The following is a 21,542-nucleotide window of genomic DNA, read 5'->3' as shown; positions in this document are numbered from 1 at the left end:
AATGAGCACCATATAAATAGAACTCAATGAGGAAAGGCTATGTGTACTGTTTCTTATCAGCACAAGGAATATGGTCTCTTAATAATTCAACTGCACATGCATCAAATTATATTTTATTTTGCTTCTTACATTTTCTGGCCTGCTTGTGAAGTCAACCTCTCTTCTTATTAAGTGGAATGTTCATATCTATGGCCTTGCTCTGGCTGGGGCCTCACCTGAAATATAGATAACGGTGATGCACAGACTGGACAGCCTGCATTCTCAAAAATCAGTCTGTGAATCGACATTACATGTTCCTCCCTCCATCTTTACTTCACATGTAATGTAAGGGAGCAGACTCGGCCAGTCCCTGCGGGTTCTGAGGAGCATTCTTTGACAATATTTGGAAGGATTGGAGGTTCTGAGGGGCACTGTCTGGCTAAGACTAAGAGTGACCCTCAGAACCCCCAATCTTATCCTATAGTATTGGGGGCTGTCAGCAGTACTGGCAGGGATTGATAAAACCAGGGGTTGTGAGAGGCACTGTCTGGATTGTATTGATAGGAATGGGGGTTGGTATGGCTGGGTTCTGAAGGGCACGGTCTAGCTGTATTTATAGGTTTGGAGGATGTGGAGGGCACAATCTGACAGGGGTTGACAGGATCTGTGGTTCTGAGGGACACTGCCTGAGATTAATTGGGATTCTGAAGAGCACTGTTTAGCTGGGAGTGATATGATCTGAGGTCCTGAGTACCAATGCCTGGCTGAGAATGATGGGATCCAGGGTTTTGAGGTAAACTACTTGATTGTGATGGAATTGGGGGTCTCAGGAGTGATTGGGACTGGGTTTTTTTTAATTGCACTCTGTGAACATGGGCAATGATATTGTGGGTAATTGAATGGGACTAATTGCTAATTTGATTGCGACTGGGGGTGATGTATATATCAAGATAGGGAAGATGTAAGGAGATTATGGGCCAAGATACTGTGATTGTGTTCTCAATGATTACTGGGTAATGTGATTGGCTTCAGAGGGGATTATTCAAACAGGGTACATTGATTATGACTGGGTGTTCTGAATGATTACTGGGATATAAGGTAATGTGACTGGAGCAGGGGGTTCTGAGGGGAATATTTGGACAGGGTACTTTGAATGTGACTGGGTGTTCACAAAGATTACTGGTATAGGGTAATGTGACTGGAGCAGTGGGTTCCGGGGGGATTTATTTGGAGGGTACATTGATTGTGACTGGGTGTTCTGAATGATTACTGGGATATAAGGTAATGTGACTGGAGCAGGGGGTTCTGAGGGGAATATTTGGACAGGGTACTTTGAATGTGACTGGGTGTTCACAAAGATTACTGGTATAGGGTAATGTGACTGGAGCAGTGGGTTCCGGGGGGATTTATTTGGAGGGTACATTGATTGTGACTGGGTGTTCTGAACTGATTACTGGGATAGAAACATAGAATGTGACAGCAGATAAGAACCATTCGGCCCATCTAGTCTGCCCATTTTCTAAATATGCGGATGTAGGGCAATGTGACTGGAGCAGAGGGTTCCGAGTGGGAATATTTGGACAGGGTACTTTGATTGGGACTGAGTCTTCCAAGGGGTCTATAGGGATGTGGAAATGCAATAATGACTCAAGGTGTTGAGAGGATTATGGGCATAGGGCTTATATGGGTATTGTGGGGATAAAGTATTGTGGCTGGTGATGCTGGAATTAGGGTATTGTATTTAAAGAATTGGGAATGGAGAAGAGGACTAAGGGGACTATGGGGATGATGTAATTAGGATTATCAAGCAAGATCTGGTGAAGTTATGACGGCCTTAGGGGAAATTAGATTTGTTTATTTGGTTTTATTTAATAAATGGTTACTGGTTGAAGGGATTATGGGGCCTTGTATTTGAGCTTTGCCTAAAGCCTTGGTACGATGAGCCACCTCTGGGATTTTAATTTCTTCTTTTAAATCAGTCAAGGTTAAAATGACTCTAGATCGTGTATTCACAGTGTGTGCAGCTAACTAAAGGTTTCCAGTGGTTTGTGCCATTTAACCCCTTAAGGACACATGACATGTGTGACATGTCATGATTCCCTTTTATTTCAGATGTTTGGTCCTTAAGGGGTTAAAAATTTTTTTGAAAAAATGTATGTGCCCAATTTTCAAAATACTTTAATGACATTAGTAGATATAGAGATGGATAGATAGATAGATAGACAGTATTTAGAATATTGTCAAGGGACATCCTGGCAAATTATTGATATTTCCATGCAGTCACCTGGGAAGTAATGCCAGCGCTTCTATAAGCTAAAGTGGCATTTTGCAATAAGATCAGAAAAGTGAGTGTACTTCTTTAAGACGAAACCACTCTGTGTAGATTCTAGGTCACGGGTATGCCACTTTCGTCACTCCAAATGTTGCTTTGTCAACATTATGGCTGCTAGAGCATTAAAGGGAGAAGTAGCCCACAACATCTGGTGTGCCAAAGGTTGCCTACCCATGGTCTAGGTAAGTAGTTCAGTACCCACCAAGGTAAAAGGTTTGGCTCCTTAACAGATCAAAATTCTCCTATGATTCCTAATAAAACGAATAACACAAAGGTGTCCAAAATAATCCAGATTGAGCTAAACTATATAGACTGGGTGTCTCTTGGGCATAAAAGTAGAAAGTAACATTTCTCCTTTGATATCAGCAGGGATACAGTGACATGAGACCATAACCTATTCAAGGACTATATGTTGTTATGGTGTTCAAAGTAACTCTTAAAAAGAGTTTACACTGGTTCCTCCAAGCTTTCCCAGGTGATGTGGGGGACTGGACATTTTTTGCTGGTGAAACAGAAATCCGTGCCGGATTTATGGTGCTGTCCCTTATGAAGCCCAGGAAAATAACTTTCTCTCCAGATGGTCTATGATTCCTAAGGCAGCTGGCCCAGTGAAATAGTCAAGTGGACAAAATGAAAGCATGTATTTTTGTATTTGTATTTGTAAATGTATTTGTATTTGGTTCTGTATTACATAGTTGTGATGCAGTTTATACAAAAGGTGCTCTACGGTACTTAGCTTAGTATGATAAAAACAGCTTCCCAAGAGGCCTTCCCCAGTAGCGCCTCCGATATGACAGGTAAATATATACAAAAACTGGGATACAGCTAGGTTCTAAAATGTAAAAGATAAAAGATACACAGTAATGTATAGTAATAACTATGAAACACAGAAATAATTGGTTGCACTCGCAAGATGGAAATTCAAGAAGAGCCTCAAAGCCCAAAACAGGGCTACAGTTGTCCGCTCTCCACCTTGGATCCAAATGGATATTTAGTAGACACAGAAACTTCGAAGGATGGAGTCAGGGATCAGGAAAATCTTTTTATCTTTTATTAGGCACAACACGCCTGATATAACATTTATAGTAAAAGCAAGATTCAATAAGCAGAAATGTAAAAAAATCTAACGCGTTTCATCCACTAAAAATTGACTTCTTCAGAGATATAAATAAACAGAAATGAATAAAATCAAATATTGATATAAAAAAAAGTCTCTGTCTCAGAAATTTAGCCTTTTAGCTGCAAGCAGTAAGGTGAAGGGTTAGTGTAGGATTCACCAAAGAGGTTTTGCCTTGACATGGCAGGTGAGCTTACACTTTAATGACAATTAGAGTGATACTAAAAAACCTCCAGTTATTTAAATGTGCAAAGGAATTTGGGAGAGTGCGCAAGTAGCTTTTCCCCCCCCCTCTTTAGTCTAAAAAAATAAATATACCTTTGAGAATTAGACCTAAAGGTGATGGCTAACCTTGGCATTGTAAATTAAAGCTTGGATAAACATGAAAAGTGAAGTTCACAGCAGCCTGCCAAGGTTATACATTACTGAACTACACTGTAGTTGCATCGGTCTCTATAGTCAGGATGGAATGCCTTCTTTGAGAAAATGAAATTAATGTGTTTAGGGATAGTTTACAACAAATAAAGAGAATGCATTATTTTCTTGCTGGAAATGCCTTGCTCAATTCGTAGTCTTGAGGAAATTTAAGACAGTATGGGAATTTCTTTAAAAGCTGATTTCTTTTGGTTTTATCTAGTTTGGTAGGCCAAAACAATAAATTAATAGTGATTATAAATAATAAGAGCAGGTATTTTTATAATCATTGTGCATGATGAAGTAAGATAAAATTTATATTTTACCGGACTGCCCAATACATAATGTAATATACGGCTAAACATACTATGCGGTCTTACAATTTGTAATGAGTGTACCACCTCCAATATTTTATATTTGTTTGTGTTTGAGGCTTACAATCTAACCTACAGTAACCCCATGGAGATAGTCACAGAAGCTTTGTGTGTCATTAATAGAGACAAACAGAGAGGCTGATTGTGTCAGTATTTGAGACAGGCATAGAATCTGAGTGTGACATTCAAGGAGATAAAATAGCCTGGAGATCTGATTGTGACTGTGACTGAGTTACAAACAAGGAGAGCAGTTTAATGTGACACAGAGGGGCAGATAAAGAGATGAGTCCCTGAGTTATGAGTGAAGACAGAAGATGGATGTGATGGTACAGAAAAGAAGACTGCATTTGATATTGATAGACATAAATATGGCACAAAATGACTATTAATATAAAAATTTGTGAAATGGGAGACTGATGCAGAAGGAAGCAATGAGAACTGAAGAAAGGAGCCGACAGACAGAGCCAAAAGAGAGATGGTGGCTCCATCTTGTGCTCAATGAATCTCAAAGAGAAAAGAGGAAACATCAGACCTGTCACACGAATCTGTGACAGAAAATGTGCCGTCTCCATGGAAACAGCCATCAAATGAGGCCTGGAGGGGCAGAGAGCCAAGGGTAGAGTGTTTTTTTTACCACCACATACATACACATGCCTATTCAATAAATTGCATCCCATTTGTTGTGTTTTGAGAGAGAGTATCCCAAGCAGTTAGGTGTATATATATATATATATATATATATATATATAAAATTATTATTTATTTATTTATAATGTGGTGACAGAGTAGAAAATATGCCATCCTCTTTATTCAGAACCATACTGCTAAACACAACTGCCCGTGTTGTTGCTTACATACTGTTACAGGCGCCAAGTTAATTAAAATATGTAAAATATGACAGGTGGCAAATATAAGAACACATAGTCTGGTGGGCGGATGGTATATGAGAGAAGGAGACATGCATATGAAAAATACTGTCATGAAGATATGACATAAAATATTAGAATTTTTTATAACTGAAAAGATGAATATATGGGTGGGATGTTATAGGAATAGTCATCTAGGTAGGATAAATACTTAAACAAAAAGAAACCAAGCTAATAAACCAGCCTACCCCCTCTGCTCCCACAAAGAATGTCAGCGTTTTATTCACCATCCTAAAGCGTAAGGTTTCCATCAATTTCAGATATTTGTTAAGCATTTGCAGAGGCCTGTAAATTACCAAAACTTCCTTTAGTTTCTTAAGAAATAAAAGTGATTATCTCACTACCTTGCATGGAAATATCGCTATGTGAATACACAGTTAAACAGCAGTATTATAATCCTCTGTCTGTATGTTGCTCCTCGGATAAGCATACCATGATAAGGGAACAAATTATATATATATTAGATGGGCACTACTTGAAGAGGGTAAGACACAATGATACATCTAGGAGTCCATGGCCATTATTCTCACTCAACTATTAGTAAATAGTTTTGTTGTGCCCCCCCCATGTTATTTTGTATATATAACAGTATATTTTGTATGCATCAGTCTGCAGAATATTACCTCACATACCAGTGATCTATACACAAGTTTCATAAAAAAATAATGCTGCAATACAGAATATTATGTCAATGTTCAAAAAGAAAATAGTAGAATACACACACTTTATTGTATGCACATGCCATGTATATACACAAACATTATATATGCATACAATATACACACACCTGCACACCCTATATATGCACTGATTGCTCTATGGTATATACACCATCAGAAACACAAATACCTCACAGCTACACACTCACATAATAATAACTGCTCTCAGCTGAACTGATTGGAGATGATCTATTTTTTTTTTTTTTTTATGCATGATAAACATGACATGACATCAAACACAGACTGGCAAACCAGTGCAACAAAACACAACATCATTGCCACATTAGCCTGCTTTCTTTAAAACCTCATTCGTTTTTATTGCATTTAGGCTCTGAGACTAGTATCTTTAGCCAAAAAAAGACCTACAGTTATCATCCTTAACCCTCACATTATCCAATTATTACCAAAGGGCCCTGAAATGTAATTCACGGCTGGAAATAATACATGGGTAATGGATAAGACCTGAAACCTGTTTCAATTAATGTCTTTCTATACACAACCTGTAGAACAAGCCTTTAATAAACATGTTTCCCATCCAGCAACGAATCCCAGCAGGTGTATCTCATTACCAGCAAGGATTACTTACCCCATGGATACACTTCCAGCTGCAGTATCTCAATGCCTTCCTCTGTCTGATTATTCATATAGTCTCTGGGTGGGTGAAATATCCTCCCCCCTCCAAGCTTACAGATCCTGTGGACAAGTCCAGTCCTCCAGTGACACACACTGCCCTCTTTCTCTGGCACTGCAGACTCTGCTCTCCCTCTCTCCTCTTTGGAAGATATGAGTGGGATGCAGAGGCAGGGAAGGGAGGGAGGGAGGGAAGGAGAAAGAAGAGGATGGGAGGAGGAGCTGTCTTCCTATGCAAAATCATACACACAAACACAAGGTAAAGGTAGGGGGCAGTGGCAGCCTGTGACGAACAGGCATGGGGTCAGAACTGTTCTTGAAAATCTGCACAGCAGGACTGTAATGCCAACCTGTGGCATCAATTTAGCTACTTTCTCACCAGGCCCTAACACTCATGCAGCCACCTGGTCTAAAAGCAATAGGTTTTGGGTCAAGTAAGGTTCAATTGTAGAAGTTTCCTAAAGATAACTGATGATTCCATGTATCTCTGCAGAGCTTTTTGTCCTGCTCATGTGCAGACATAACAGTTGCTCTGCTGCCTCTGTAATGCTAATAGACCTGTAGCACATCACTTGACCTGCAGTCCATTGCTGCACCCACCTTTCTATGCAGGTCCCTGTGCAGAAAGACTCATTAACTATTTTCTTTTTATGTTTTATTATTAGAAACTGGTCCCCCTTACTCTTCTCATCCAACCTAGTCACTGGTTGCTAGGAAACCAACTGACAATTTGTAGGTGAGAGATGATATAGAATCTGTAGAAAGAAGAATGACATTGACTGACAGTAGGCTAGCATTTTCTATGCTGTCAATTATCTAACACCCCCAATTTACCATCTCCTCTACTGTATCTCTATGTGGCAAGTTGTACAACCAGAGACTGTAGTCTGACCTGTGGAGGAGCTGTGTCACAGATGGATTTACATAGGTAGCTGTGTCTGACTGAAATGTGCAGAGAACAAAAGTATGTGTGTTGGAGGGTGAGGGGCACAATAATAATAGACTCTTGAGTAATGCGCACAAAATAAGTGTAGTGACAGACCTTAAACACAGACAGATTGAATGGAATAAAATATTGTACTGCTTTTACCAGCTGGCAAATCATGAAACCATGGGAATACAGTAAATTATGTAACCGACCAAATTGAACAGAACAAAGGGACATATACACCATCACCTCTACCTCGCAGGTTCGCTTTGACTCCGACCTCTCCTTTACTCCTCATGTCCAGTCGATCGCCAAATCCTGCCGCTTCCATCTCAAAAACATGGCTCCCATCCGCCCCTATTTAACACCAGACGCGGCAATCCCCTTCTCTTTTTTTTTTTTTTTTTTTATATTTATAATCTTTATTAGGAGGTACATTTCTCCTAATTTTTTTTTTACAAAAAGTGGTTAACATTATTTCGAGGAAACAATAACACATCACAAAAAATTATTTAAACAGAATCTAACGATTTCATAAATAATTTTTCAATACAGATAAATATAATAACGCTGTACATCAATTGTTCCCTCTGAACGCATTAATTTTATCTAAAAATTTCCACTATAGACATACTCCAAAACATAAATGTACATAAAACAATTTGGTCATATAAGGAAAAGCTAAATAAAGAAGAACAGTAGGATCACTAGAATCCCGGAATACACGAGAGAATTATCATTAAATCATTCAACAATCGTCTAACCTGGAAAGCCAGAAATTATAGCTGTCTTGTTGTCGTCTATTTAAACCAGCTTCCATTTTTAATTGAAATTTAATTTGTTCCTTAACTACTAGCCAGGATGGCACTAAAGCCATTTTCCAGTACCTTGCAATAGACATTTTGGCAACTAAAAGTGTGTGCAATATAACTGGAAGTGAATTATTACTAACCTGGCGGATATCTAATTGTAGAAGGCACAATTGTGGTGCGAGAGTTAAATCGATCGTAGTTATCTCTTTTATCTTAAAAATAATAATTTTCCCAAAAAATTTGTATAGGGCCGCAATCCCACCATATATGTAAATAGTTCCCACAGTCCGAATTACATCTCCAGCAATTAGAATCATGTGAATGAGTAAATTTACTAATTTTACTGGGTACCATGTACTATCTATTTACAATTTGGAACTGGCACTCTACTAAATTGAGGCAATGTATATGTTTATAAACTAAATTTAAAGCCTCTCTCCATTGTTTACAGGTAATCTGGATACCAAGATCTCTCTTGGTAATCTGGATACCAAGATCTCTCTGCCAAAGGTTTATCTGGATCTTTTTGCATAAGTCTTATTCCCATGGCTAATAATTTGTTAGGGGAATCTTTATTAAGAATATTTTCTATACACTTTAACCCCTTAAGGACTGAGCCAAATGTACAAGTTGTGAACGAAACAAAATGTAAACAAAACCTGGCATTTGCGCTAAATGTCTGTCCAACCGTAATTCACCTCTTTCATATTAAATGCACCCCCCCTTATTACATATCATTTTATTCAGGGGAAACAGGGCTTTCATTTAATATCAAATATTTAGCTATGAAACATAATTTAATATGAAAAATAATAATGGGAGAAAATAAGATTTGTAAAAAACTTTTTAGTTCTACATGACATTTTAACAGTCAATGTCATAATACTGTTTGCTTTTACTGCAATAAAAAACACATATTTGTATTCAGCAAAGTCTCACGTGTAAAATAGTCCCCCCTATGTACAGGTTTTATGGTGTTTTGGGAAGTTACAGGGTCAAATATAGCGTGTTACATTTGAAATTGTAACTGTAGCCCAGGAAATAAATTTACACCCATAATAGCATACCATTTGCAATAGTAGACGACCCAAGGTATTGCAAATGGGGTATGTCCAGTCTTTTTTAGTAGCCATTTGGTCACAAACACTGGCCAAAGTTAGCGTTAGTATTTGTTTGTGTGTGAAAAATGCAAAAAACGCCAATTTTGGCCAGTGTTTGTGACTAAGTGGCTACTAAAAAAGACTGGACATACCCCATTTGCAATACCTTGGGTTGTCTACTATTGCAAATAGTATGCCATCATAGGGTTAATTTTCATTCTTGAGCTACCATAGGGTAATAAAGGCAACGTAAGCAATCTGGCGAATTTTAATGTGAAAAAAATGAAACACAAGCCTTATATTTGACGCTGTAATTTTTGAAAACACCATAAAACCTGTACATGAGGGGTACTGTTGTACTCGGGAGACTTCGCTGAACACAAATATTTGTGTTTCAAAACAGTAAAAAGTATTGCAGCAATAATATCGTCCGTGTAAGTGCTGTTTGTGCGTGAAAAATGCAAAAAACGTCACTTTTACTGGTTGTAATACATTTTACTGTTTTGAAACACTAATATTTGTGTTCAGCGAAGTCCACCGAGTAAAACAGTACCCCCCATGTACAGGTTTTATGGTGTCTTGGAAAGTTATAGGGTTAAATATAGTGCTAGCAAATTAAATTCCCTATACTTTCGGCATGGGTTGTCAGGCAGGTCCCACTAATTGTAATTAATTAGGATACATCCAGATTCATCCAGATTCAAAAGAATAGGGAAGCTGTACATACTCTAGAGATATGGGCCTATCCTGAAACTCAATACAGTACATTTCATTTATACATTATGCCAGCCAAATTGCTAGTAAATGTAATTTTTCATAAAAAATAAAAAAAGTGTAACCTCCCCACTCCTGCCCATCAGCTCCTGTCAGTTAATTAAGTGCTCTTGCATATCAAGACCACTTAATGTTATCTCACATATATATTATTATTCTTATTATAGCCAAATTTACCACCCTTACTCCTCCCACAGTTTTTACACTACATAGACAGTAATATACCAAAACGTGCGGATTGTTCCCGATTGGTGTGCAATTACTTTGTGGAACGTTTTGCCGAATAGTTCACGGAATATCGTCGTTCTTGTGGCGAAATTGGTCCCATAGGAATGAATGGCAAAATGTTCAAAACTAGAGTGGGAGCTGGCAAAAGCTGAAAAATCAGGACATGATTTCTAAACTGCCACTAAGCCCTCATTTTCAAGCCCACCTACACAAATCTTATATCAAAACGTTCAGCTATCCCTGCTGCCACTAAAAATGCCACAGCTGCCCACAGCTAAGCCATAGTCCTGATAGTTTTCACAATATGACCATTTGTTTGCAACTCACGTCGTCTATTGACATTCATTGAAACTCCACTCTAGCCAGCTCAAACTTGAAGGTCAATTTCTAAACTGCGACCGTGCCTTCATTTGTAATACTTCAGAAACATACTATGCATCAAAATGTAGGTCTGGGTCTTGTGATTCTCACAAAATAAAGCTCTTCGCTGTAGGATGAATAGTTTTTAAAATACGACCGTTTGAAGATGGCAACCGCCAAAATACTCTGACCTGTGCCAGGCTGGAGCAGCAAGTGATGACATAGACAGGGCCCTTTGTACACCTGCTAATGTTTTTATAAATGTATGTTTTTATGTAACTGTGAAGCACTTTGGGCAACAACGCTGCAATTAAATGTGCTATATAAATAAATAAAATTTGAAATGCATTTCTCACTCTATCAAGCTTGCCATGTGCACTTTTTAAATTTGATCAATCAATTGGTTAGTGTAATTTTTACTATCTTTACTCATTCCAAACACTCCACACAGTTACTCTGCCCAGTCCAACCACACAACAGTTTCTCAAGCCACTCCACCCAGTTACTCCGCCCACTCTAGTTGTAGACTACTGGTGGAGGCAAGAACACTTCACATAATTTCCCCAGAAATTGTAGCTTTTCTAGTGCTACTATGTTATCCTACGTGTATGCTGTGAATCTATGGACAGGTAAAGAGCAGTAGAACCTCCTTCATAATTTTGTGGTAAGCATTAGACTACCAGAAAATATAGGAATGGTGTGACAAACACCACTCCATTTACACTCATTGTGTAAATGTTATGCTATCATACTCTTTTATTATTATTATTTAAATTCCAACTTATTCTGCAGTGCAGTACAATGGGTTGATAAAACAAACAAGTGAATCCAACAAAACAACTTTAAGAATAAGAGGTAAGGGAGCCCCTAAAATCTTCCCAATATCCCCTTCTCACCCATCTTTACTTATTTTTTTTATTTTTTTTTCCTCTTTCATATATCTATATTTATCTTTAACAAGTCAACTATTCTCTCTCTATAGCAAAACGTCCTCCATTACATCACCTTCTCAATTTCCTTTATCACATTCTTACTAATCCTTCTTCCTCACATCACATTTACTCCTCATTAGTCATGTCACTTCTCACTACTTCATTATTTTACTTTCTCCTGGCGCTGCTTCCTCTTAACCCACTCTTTATCACATCATCATATCCCTGCAATTCATAACACCTCCTCATTTTCCTTAATTTTGGAACTCTACTATTCACCCTTAATCATCATATCTCTCTAATTGCATTGCCTTATAGAAAATATTTGTTTTGCATTTCATAATCATCTTAGCTCCGCTACATATCACCTTTCCATTTTAATGTATTCTTGACAACCAAGGCAGAGAGATGAGATGTAAGTGTAACAGGATCTTCCTCCTTAGGCTCCCCTACACCCCTGGGGTCCCTCACCCCGCTTACCTCATTGCGCTCAGTAGGCCGATCCTGAGCCTCCACCAATTGGGAGATGGGGTACCCACTTACGGCAGTGCCTCCACCCAGCTGAGAATCGAAAGTGTGGATGTGGGGTAGTGCTGGGAACATGGTTACATCAGCAACAACTGACACAGGGTTATCTGCTTAAAGAATTCTGTATTGCACAGCAGAATTTAACGCAACATGTGACATACACCAATAGAATACAATACAATTAAAACGGGGTCATAATGGAGTACCTCACATATATGCCCACCCACAGTAACACTGCGGCCCTCCCCCCCTCCTTAAAAATTCACCCTAGTGGCCGTTGGGTACCAGCAGTCGGTGCATGTAGTTGAGGCCCAGTAAGCTGTTTGTAATCCACCTGCTGGGTCTGGAAAACTGTAGAGGGCTTCCACTAATCAGTAAGAATAGGGGTCCAGTCTCTAAACTGTGTAGCCCAAAGTCAGTGTGCCAGGCACAAAGCACAGGCTTTCGGGGTTCAGAGTTGGAGAACCGAGTGACACCGGAGGGGTTCCAACATTGTGGGGTGCCACAGGTGTAAAGGGAGGCTGCTGCAATGTTCCTTCTTCTGTTCAAAGAACTGTATGAGTATGCAGGCTTACCACACCAAATGTAATCAGGGCCAGTCAGAAGGGAAAACACTGCTTCTTGCTTCTTCTGAGATTTTCTCTCTCTTTCCCTAGCAAGCCTTGACCAAAGAAACAGGATATAGATGCCTGCTGAAATCCTCCTTCCAGTGGGGCTTCACACTGGACCCAGCAGCTCTCACTCCGGTAACTTCTTTCTCCCACTTAGCAGGGTTCCTTCTCCTTCCTTCCCTGAGCTACAACTGCCAGAACTTCCCGCCGAAATCCAAATGGAGACCTACATGCACTGAACAAAATTATAAACGCAACACTTTTGTTTTTGCCCCCATTTTTTTATGAGCTAAACTCAAAGATCTAAGACTTTTTTCTATGTCCACAAAAGACCTATTTCTCTCAAATATTGTTCACAAATCTGTCTAAATCTGTGTTAGTGAGCACTTCTCCTTTGCCGAGATAATCCATCCACCTCACAAGTGTGGCATATCAAGATACTGATTAGACAGCATGACTATTGCACAGGTGTGACTTAGGCTGGCCACTAGACATGTGCAATTCTTTCGGTCCGAATATGAATTCGGACAAATTTCTGGCAATTCGGACATTCGGGTACTGCCGAATTGCAGAGGTCCCGAAGTTCCGAAATTACGGAATTTCCGAAGTGCCGAAGTTCCGAAGCACAGTATTGCCTAAGTACCCAGTGAAACAAGAAGAATGTTACATTGTATACAATTTTAAATAAAAAGTATACAAACATAGCCAGGATTCAGCTGTAAGCATTTGCAACAATCAAGTGACACACATTCATATAAAATGTAAGTTTCTTAGCCAGTCATGTAATGACAGGAATGAATAAGTAGATAACTCCCTAATTCCCACGGTATTAGGGAGCTATCTACTAAAAGGCTGAAAGACCTGAATTGATCTTTCAGACAAATTTACTAATACTAAGTAAAAATGACTTAGTATTAGTAAATTATGCCTCTACTCGCTATATCGCGAGTAGGGGCATGTCTAGTAAACAATGGGCCTCAGGATCTCGTCATGGTATCTCTGTGCATTCAAAATGCCATCAATAAAATGTACCTGTGTTCGTTGTCCATAACATATGCCTGCCCATACCATAACCCCACCGCCACCATGGGCCACTCGATCCACAAAGTTGACATCAGCAAACCGCTCACCCACATGATGCCAAACACGCTATCTGCCATCTGCCCTGTACAGTGAAAACCAGGATTCATCCATGAAGAGAACACCTCTCCAAAGTGCCAGACGCCATTGAATGTGAGCATTTGCCCACTCAAGTCAGTTGCGACGAACTGCAGTAAAGTCGAGACCCCGATGAGGACGACGAGCATGCAGATGAGCTTCTCTGAGACAGTTTCTGACGGTTTTCTTTCTTTTCTTCCTCTCCTCCTTCCTCGCAGAGAGGGGACACGAGATTGGAGCTCCGTGCGCAAGGGATCATGAGGCGGAACCATATGACTTCCTAAAGCATCATACTCCACACTCAGACCACAGGAAATATCAACACACAAGAGCCATTCCCCACTGCCATAGTGCCAATAACAGAGAATAGAATTTGAAAGAGTGATTACTGCCTTGTCTTGATTTATTTATTACTTACTCCAGATGACTCATTTGAAATTTCCATTTCTGTTATGGGTTCTTGAAATTAGAGACCTGCGTGTTTCATATCACTATTTAACAGAGACCTGCGCATCTCAAATGTCCACATTGTCTAATATATGTACCCATTTTTTTAAAAAAATCTAAAGATATTCCCAACAAATCCCCACTGCAAACTCATTGTCCAGGATAAGCATGTCTTACCGCCTAGGATACTGAGCAAGTCACGGCACCATCCTTTCCCTTTTCACCAGGGTCCAATCCTCCCTGGACGCGCTCTTGTTTGGAGCCTGCTTTCACTTCTTGAAGCAGTGCATCACTGGATGCGCTCCTCCGCAGTGGGAACATTCATGCCGGAATCTACATGAGCTATAACATCTGCAGTGGCTCTCATTGAAGAGCCAACAAACTACCTTTTTTGATCAAGCTGATGCACTGGTGTGGACGCTGGCTGCGCCAGGAAAGAGGGACGCCTGACTGGCATCATCAACAACAGCCATTTTTATTATTTTAGGGAAAATGTAAAGAATTTTGCATATATTTTTTAAATTTAAAGAAAAGAGTAGGAATACAATGCAGGTTGAGTAAAACGTCAGGGCATAAAATAAACAGGCTATTTACAGCTATCACTATAGAGACATTTAAACAAGTGAAACAACATGGCATGAGAAAGGCAACAGGTAAGATATTCAAATTAGGTAGAATATGCCACGATGAATAAAGACCCCTTGGCCCTCAGAAGTGTATATCTAAACAGAAGAATATCAATGTGATAGCTGTACGTCAAGCATGTCAAACTCAAAGGCTAGCACGGGCTAAATAAACAAGATTTAAGTTTATGTGGGCCGCCAATATATATATATTTTTTTAAATTACATTTTCATAGAAACGTATTTATTTTGAGAAGTACAGTATAAAAAAAAAACAAATAGTGCTGCCCAAGGCAAATGCCTAGTTTGCCTTGGGCTAAATACACCCAATGTTTCAAATGAACAAAGAGGGACTATTTAGTTTTAGGGGTGTGGCAGGAGGTGGGCGGTTCTGAGAAACTTTAGATGACTTACGAATAACAAATTATTCAGCTAAAATGTAATTTAGAAGAACAATGTGTGTTAGTTAAACAGACTGATTTCTTTTTCTTTTTTTTTTTTAAATTCTTTATTTATTACAAGGCAAGACATCACAGGTATTAGAAAACAATAGGAAATTACAAAATATTCTGGAATACAATGTCCTATATAAGAACACTGATAATAGTAACAGGCAAGGTATTTATGCAAAGAAGAGCATCATTAATGACCTTCATGAAAGTTTCATAACAAATAAGTGTTCTTTAGCCATAACCTGAACGTTTTAGATGTTTATGGTGGTTCACCTTGTTTATTTAAGTTTAAGTAAACAAAAAAAAACGATCATTCCCCATGCACCAATCAAGCTGAAATAGCACCCGTGTCCGTTGAGATGTAGGGCATGTACTCTTATCCAATAAGCCTACTAACTCCAATCTAATATACGAGGCCCCCTGGATAGGTGGTCCAGCCGGCCCCACTTCATCAGTAAGGGCTATTGAACCCACCGCAGCTAAAGTATGTGCGTCGGTATCCTATTAGAGAGGGGTGTAAATGGAGATGATCGTAGAAAAGATAGAAAGAGAGTAGAGAAAAAGGAGGGTTGACCATGGGGGAGGGAGGGGGGGTGGGGATGGAAGGGGAGAGTACAATATACTGCCAGTCAACAATCGTGATGGATAGTTCCTGTGACCTAGATTCAATACAGCTATGGGTGGTGGCAAAGATCAAGGTGCCCAAGGCACGGGCCGTAGGTTAAGACCGACCCATCGGGGTCCCGAGAGGTCCATCACAGAAGGTCAGAATGAGAGGGTAGAGCGGAACTAGGGGTATAACATCGGAGGCGGGGAACGGGGGAAAGATCCCATCTTTCCGGCCCCTTAGTAGCCTACTCTGCTATCTACCCATGGGGCCCAGACCCTGTCAAACGTTTTGAGGGTGCCTCTGACCCGCACCGTTAGCTTATCCATAAGGAAAGCATCTTTGATCTTCCGAATAACAACATCAAGCGGGGGAGACTCATTATGTAGCCACGCCTGGGCAAGGGCCCTTCTGGCTGCTAAGTTCACTTTGTGTAATAAATTTTGTTCCATCCTGGACCAGTCGTCCATAGATCTGGCCAGAAGGAATACCCAGGGGTCTAGTTTAACCTCTTTATCAAAGATATCCTTCAGAAGCCCCGCCACTAGTTTCCAAAATTTTTGTGCCTCAGGACAATCCCACCACATGTGTAGGTATGTCCCCTTCTGACCACATCCTCTCCAACATAAATCTGTGGGCAATTTGTGCATCTTATATAACTTCACCGGAGTGGTGTACCACCTAAAGATGGTTTTATATGCTTGTTCCTGCATGGAGACACATATAGACGAAGTGGCCGCAGCCTCCCAGATCTCCTGCCATTCGATACCTTCCAGTTCCTCGCCCAAGTCAGCTTCCCATTGAGATATGTAAGTGAGCTCCCCCCATTCTGTCGTACTCGTGCTTAAGTGAGTGTATAATATGGAGATGAGACCCCTAAGGATCCGTTCTTTAAGGCAGATAGTTTCAAAGTAAGTAAGCGGCCGCAGGGCACCGATCTTAATCGAAGGGGTCTGGGCGAAATCCCGGATCTGGAGGTAGCGGAAAAAATCGGCGTGACGTAGGGTAGCCCTAATTTTCAGTTCCTCGAACGATATAAGGGAGCCACCTTCATACAAGTGGCAAAGACGTTGTACCCCTGTGCTTTGATACCCTTAAAATCCTTAGCATCTAGTCCCGGGGTAAAAGCTGTATTTCTCAAAAAAGGAGCCATGGGTGAAAGTCGGGGTGACAGACCGTACTTAGTCGAGGTAGCATCCCAAAGTCTCAGGGAGTTCGCAATAGCCGGACATTCGATGCGGGTCGAGGGCCTATGGTCCTTAGGGACCCACATCAAAAATTGGGGCAAATCGGGTCCCATGAGAGACGATTCTAAGTCTACCCACCTCCTCTCTTCCGGAGGGGAATGCCACAGAGCTACTTGTGATAGCTGAGCTGCCAAATAGTAAAAGTACAGATTCGGGAGGCCCAAACCCCCCCTTGTCTTAGCCCTATAGAGAACGGTTCGGGAAACCCTTTGTTTCTTATTTTGCCAAATAAATTTCCCTATCGTCTGCTGGAGTACACCTAGGTCAGACTTGGTCAATTTGACCGGGAGGGCTTGGAACAGGAAAAGAATTCTGGGGAGCACGTTCATTTTCACCGAATGGATTCTACCAATCCAAGAAATCGGTTTATCCAGCCATTTCTCCAAATCGGTGATCAGGGTGCGAATCAGGGCTGTATAATTTTGTGCGAATAGACGAGCAGGATCCGCCGTCAACCAAACCCCGAGGTATTTGACATGGTCTCTCGCTATACGAATCTGATAAGTATCACCTATGGATCTCATGTCAGATTCGGTCATGCAGAGAGGGATTGCGCTAGATTTAGGCATGTTCACCTTGTAACAGGCCAGCCCGCCGTAGGCATCAAGGACATTCGCCAGAGCCCCCATCGACCTAACCGGATCCGTCAGCGTCAGCAAGATGTCGTCGGCAAAACCCGACACGACATACCGCTGGCCCCTAATCGAAATCCCATGAACATCCGGGTTATTTCGGATCTCCTGCAAAAGGGGCTCTAAGGAGAGGACAAACAGCAAGGGAGACAAAGGGCATCCCTGCCTAGTACCGTTCCCCAGACTAAAGGGTGTCACCTTTGCCCCCGATATCCAAACCCGTGCCTTAACATCTGTATACATTGCTCTAATCGCGGTTATGAAGGTGTCTGGTAGGCCGAAATGTCGAAGGACCTCAAAGAGATAGGGCCATTTAACCCTATCGAAGGCCTTCTCCGCGTCGAGGGACAAAAACAACGTCGGGATTTTTCTACTAGTTTGCCTCCAAATGAGGTCGACATTCCGCCTAGTATTTTCAAAAAGTTACCGGCCGGGCACGAATCCCACCTGATCTGGGTGTATCAATCGTGTCCGTAGGGGGTTCAGTCGGGTAGCCAAGATTTTCGCCAAGATTTTCGAGTCATGGTTGATCAACGAGATCGGGCGGAAACTGCCCGGGGTAAGATCATCTTTGCCCGGTTTCAGTAAGAGCACAACATCCGCCAGCAACATGTCCCGGTCCGGGACGCCTCCCTCCATTAGGTCATTAAACCACGATTCCAAGTGGGGAACGAGTTCCTCACGGAAAGTCTTATAATAGCCGCCCTCAAACCCGTCCGGACCTGGAGCTTTGTTGCCTTTCAACAGTGAAATTGCATCATCTATCTCCTCAGCAGATATGCGTGCTCCAAGGGCGGCAGATTCTGCGCCCCGCAATATTGGGAGAGAGAGGCGAGACAGGAAGGCACGAGTGTAAACAGACTGATTTCTAAACACATTTATTGTAGTTTAAAGACTCATTACTGGGGGTATTATTGTGGTATACACTCAAACAAAGAAACAACACTGAACTGCTGAAAAGAAGGACATTAGGATAGAAAAGCAGGATTTGAGCCCAAAATAGTGGCTTTCCCTCTTTAGTAGGGACTAGGGATCGACCGATATAGATTTTTTAGAGCCGATACTAATACAGATCGTGGCAGAAATGCCTCTGCCACGTGTTCCTGGAGGGGCCTGCTGGCTAGCCTCCTGCCCAAAGACTATGGGCCCTGCAAAAAGACATGTTAAAAAGTGACTTCCATGGAAAAACCATACCACTGAACCGATCTGGGTGATTTTTGGATATGTTGGTCACCCAGATCAGGGCTATGCGAGGATGTGACTCTTGTGGGGTTTCTATGGATCTTGTGGGTACTTTTGGGGTGTTTGTAAATTGTGTATTTTTCTGTACTTGGAGATAATTAGGTTTGTACAGTTCCTGACTCAATTATCTCTCAGACACAGAGGAAGAGTATGTTGAATGTATTGCTTGTCTGTGCCTCTTCCCCTCCCCCTTTTTCCTGTCTTATTGTTTCCCCAGCAGGGCGTTGCCCCAGGCACACTGCCAGACCAGTTTAAACTGGCTGCTTTGTCCCTCCTCAATCTCCCATCAGCCCTTGCTATTGTCTGACCCCACCCTTCCTTGTACTATAGTGCTCTATGTACCCTATTGTATGTAAAAGTGGCTGTTGGGAGTTTAAATGTGTGTATAAATTGTAAGTGCTTGCTTGCATTAAACAGACTACTTCCCAGCATTAAGCCTTGGATCATGTGTGGAGGGAATTGCTATACTGCTCTTTGGATTATTATACTGTCTTGGAGGAGAGGTCTTCTCACTGGGAGCTGGATCCAGGTGTTGATCCAGGGTGGGAAGGGACGGCGAGACCCCAGGCAAGCTGCGGCGGCTAAGGGGGGCTATGGTGTCTGGTGCGGTGCTTATAGTACTCGGTGATACTAGGAAGCGTGATTGGCGGAGGCGCCCAGTCAGGATGTCAGGCGGTCCGTCACACAGATAGCCGATAGCCAATAGGTTACCGATGCCGATTTTTATGTACATTTACCTTTTTGAAAAAAGAAACAATTGTTTATTGTTATGTTTAGGTTTTTTTTTCTTTTTTTGTAAATCCTTCTTTTTCATTGGTAAATAAAAAATACCTAAACATACCAGTCAGATTGCAGCAAAACAATGGTGATATATATATATATATATATATATATATATATATATTGACAATTGGTCAAATTGGACCACTTTTTTTTTTTTTTTACTAAATATCAGTCAAAAGGTAACAATGATGTTCAATTGCACATAGCCACAAAGTCCATACTATAGATCAAATCTTAGTAAAATGAGCAGCAATGACATGTGCAATGATATATATATATATATATATATATATATTATAAGAAAGTCTGGCACTCTACCTTTGGATGTATCAATCAAATTAACCCCGGTGCTGCACAGCGTAGATAAATAAGCAAGTAAATGAAGAGAGCATTCCAGAGGATTTTTCTAAGAAATTCGTGTTGTATTAAAGTGATCAATGTTTCGACCCGAGAGGTCTTTGTCAAGATCTTGACAAAAACATCTCGGGTCAAAACGTTGATCACTTTAATACAACACGAATTTCGTTGAAAAATCCTCTGGAGTGCTCTCTTCATTTACTTGCTTTTTATATATATATTTGTAGTCGGCGCAATATAGCCGAACAGAGAAATCTTAGCATAATATAAACATAAAACCAAGTTAGCACCAGTCGGTTGTGGTGTGCCGGAAACGACAAAGCAGTAGGCCTGTAATAAAAGTGGGCCCACCTTAGATGGTGTTGTGAATAGAGGGAGTGGTGGGAGGGTTGACTCGCCAGACCAGCAACGGTAAGGTGGGAGTGGATTGGCAGCCCTTTTAAAGGGGAACCAAGCCCCTCCCACAACTACAGGCCAAGCCTTCAAATTTGTACTCGGGGCAATATAGCCGAACAGAGAAATCTTAGCATAATATAAACATAAAACCATAAGTTAGCACCAGTCTGTTGTGGTGTGCCGGAACCGACAAAGCAGTAGGCCTGTAATAAAAGTGGGCCCACCTTAGATGGTGTTGTGAATAGAGGGAGTGGTGGGAGGGTTGACTCGCCAGACCAGCAACGGTAAGGTGGGAGTGGATTGGCAGCCCTTTTAAAGGGGAACCAAGCCCCTCCCACAACTATAGGCCAAGCCTTCAAATTTGTACTCGGGGCAATATAGCCGAACAGAGAAATCTTAGCATAATATAAACATAAAACCATAAGTTAGCACCAGTCTGTTGTGGTGTGCCGTAACCGACAAAGCAGTAGGCCTGTAATAAAAGTGGGCAAAAGAAATTACCAGGAAACATAAATCTTGAAACAACTTCATTATTGAGATAAGTCACAAAAAGCTTGTCTTAATTCTTTAACGGGATTAGGTATGTAAAGTGTGTAGGCAGAGGATTTCCAGCGTCCCATAGCCTTAATAATATGAGCGGGTATGTGGTTAGCGGAAGCCGAAGATGCTGCCCTATAAGGAAAGAGTGACCTGAAAATTGATTGGGGTTTAGGCCGAGCCTGGTTACCAGTAGTCGTATGTATAACATGAATTTAGCTGTGGTCAGAGTGTGTCCATGTAGTTCAAACAAAGGCTGCTGGGGTAGTTTTTGGACTGAAAGGGAATACATATCCA

General features: G+C 41.0%; 1 protein-coding gene across 1 annotated transcript in view; it reads right to left on the bottom strand.

Moving 5' to 3' along the window:
* Positions 1-6,643, bottom strand: part of LRRN2 (leucine rich repeat neuronal 2) — a 68,688-nt gene extending 62,045 nt beyond the window's left edge. The window contains exon 1 of the mRNA XM_063452264.1: positions 6,448-6,643. The gene's annotated coding sequence lies outside the window, so the exon portion shown is untranslated. The remainder of the gene's footprint in view (positions 1-6,447) is intronic.
* Positions 6,644-21,542: the final 14,899 nt, after the last annotated feature.

The sequence above is a fragment of the Pelobates fuscus genome, chromosome 1, assembly GCF_036172605.1.
Source record: "Pelobates fuscus isolate aPelFus1 chromosome 1, aPelFus1.pri, whole genome shotgun sequence".
In the NCBI taxonomy this organism is placed as follows: domain Eukaryota; kingdom Metazoa; phylum Chordata; class Amphibia; order Anura; family Pelobatidae; genus Pelobates; species Pelobates fuscus.
Note: the sequence above shows the minus strand (reverse complement) of the source record. Positions and strands in the feature narration are given on the sequence as shown.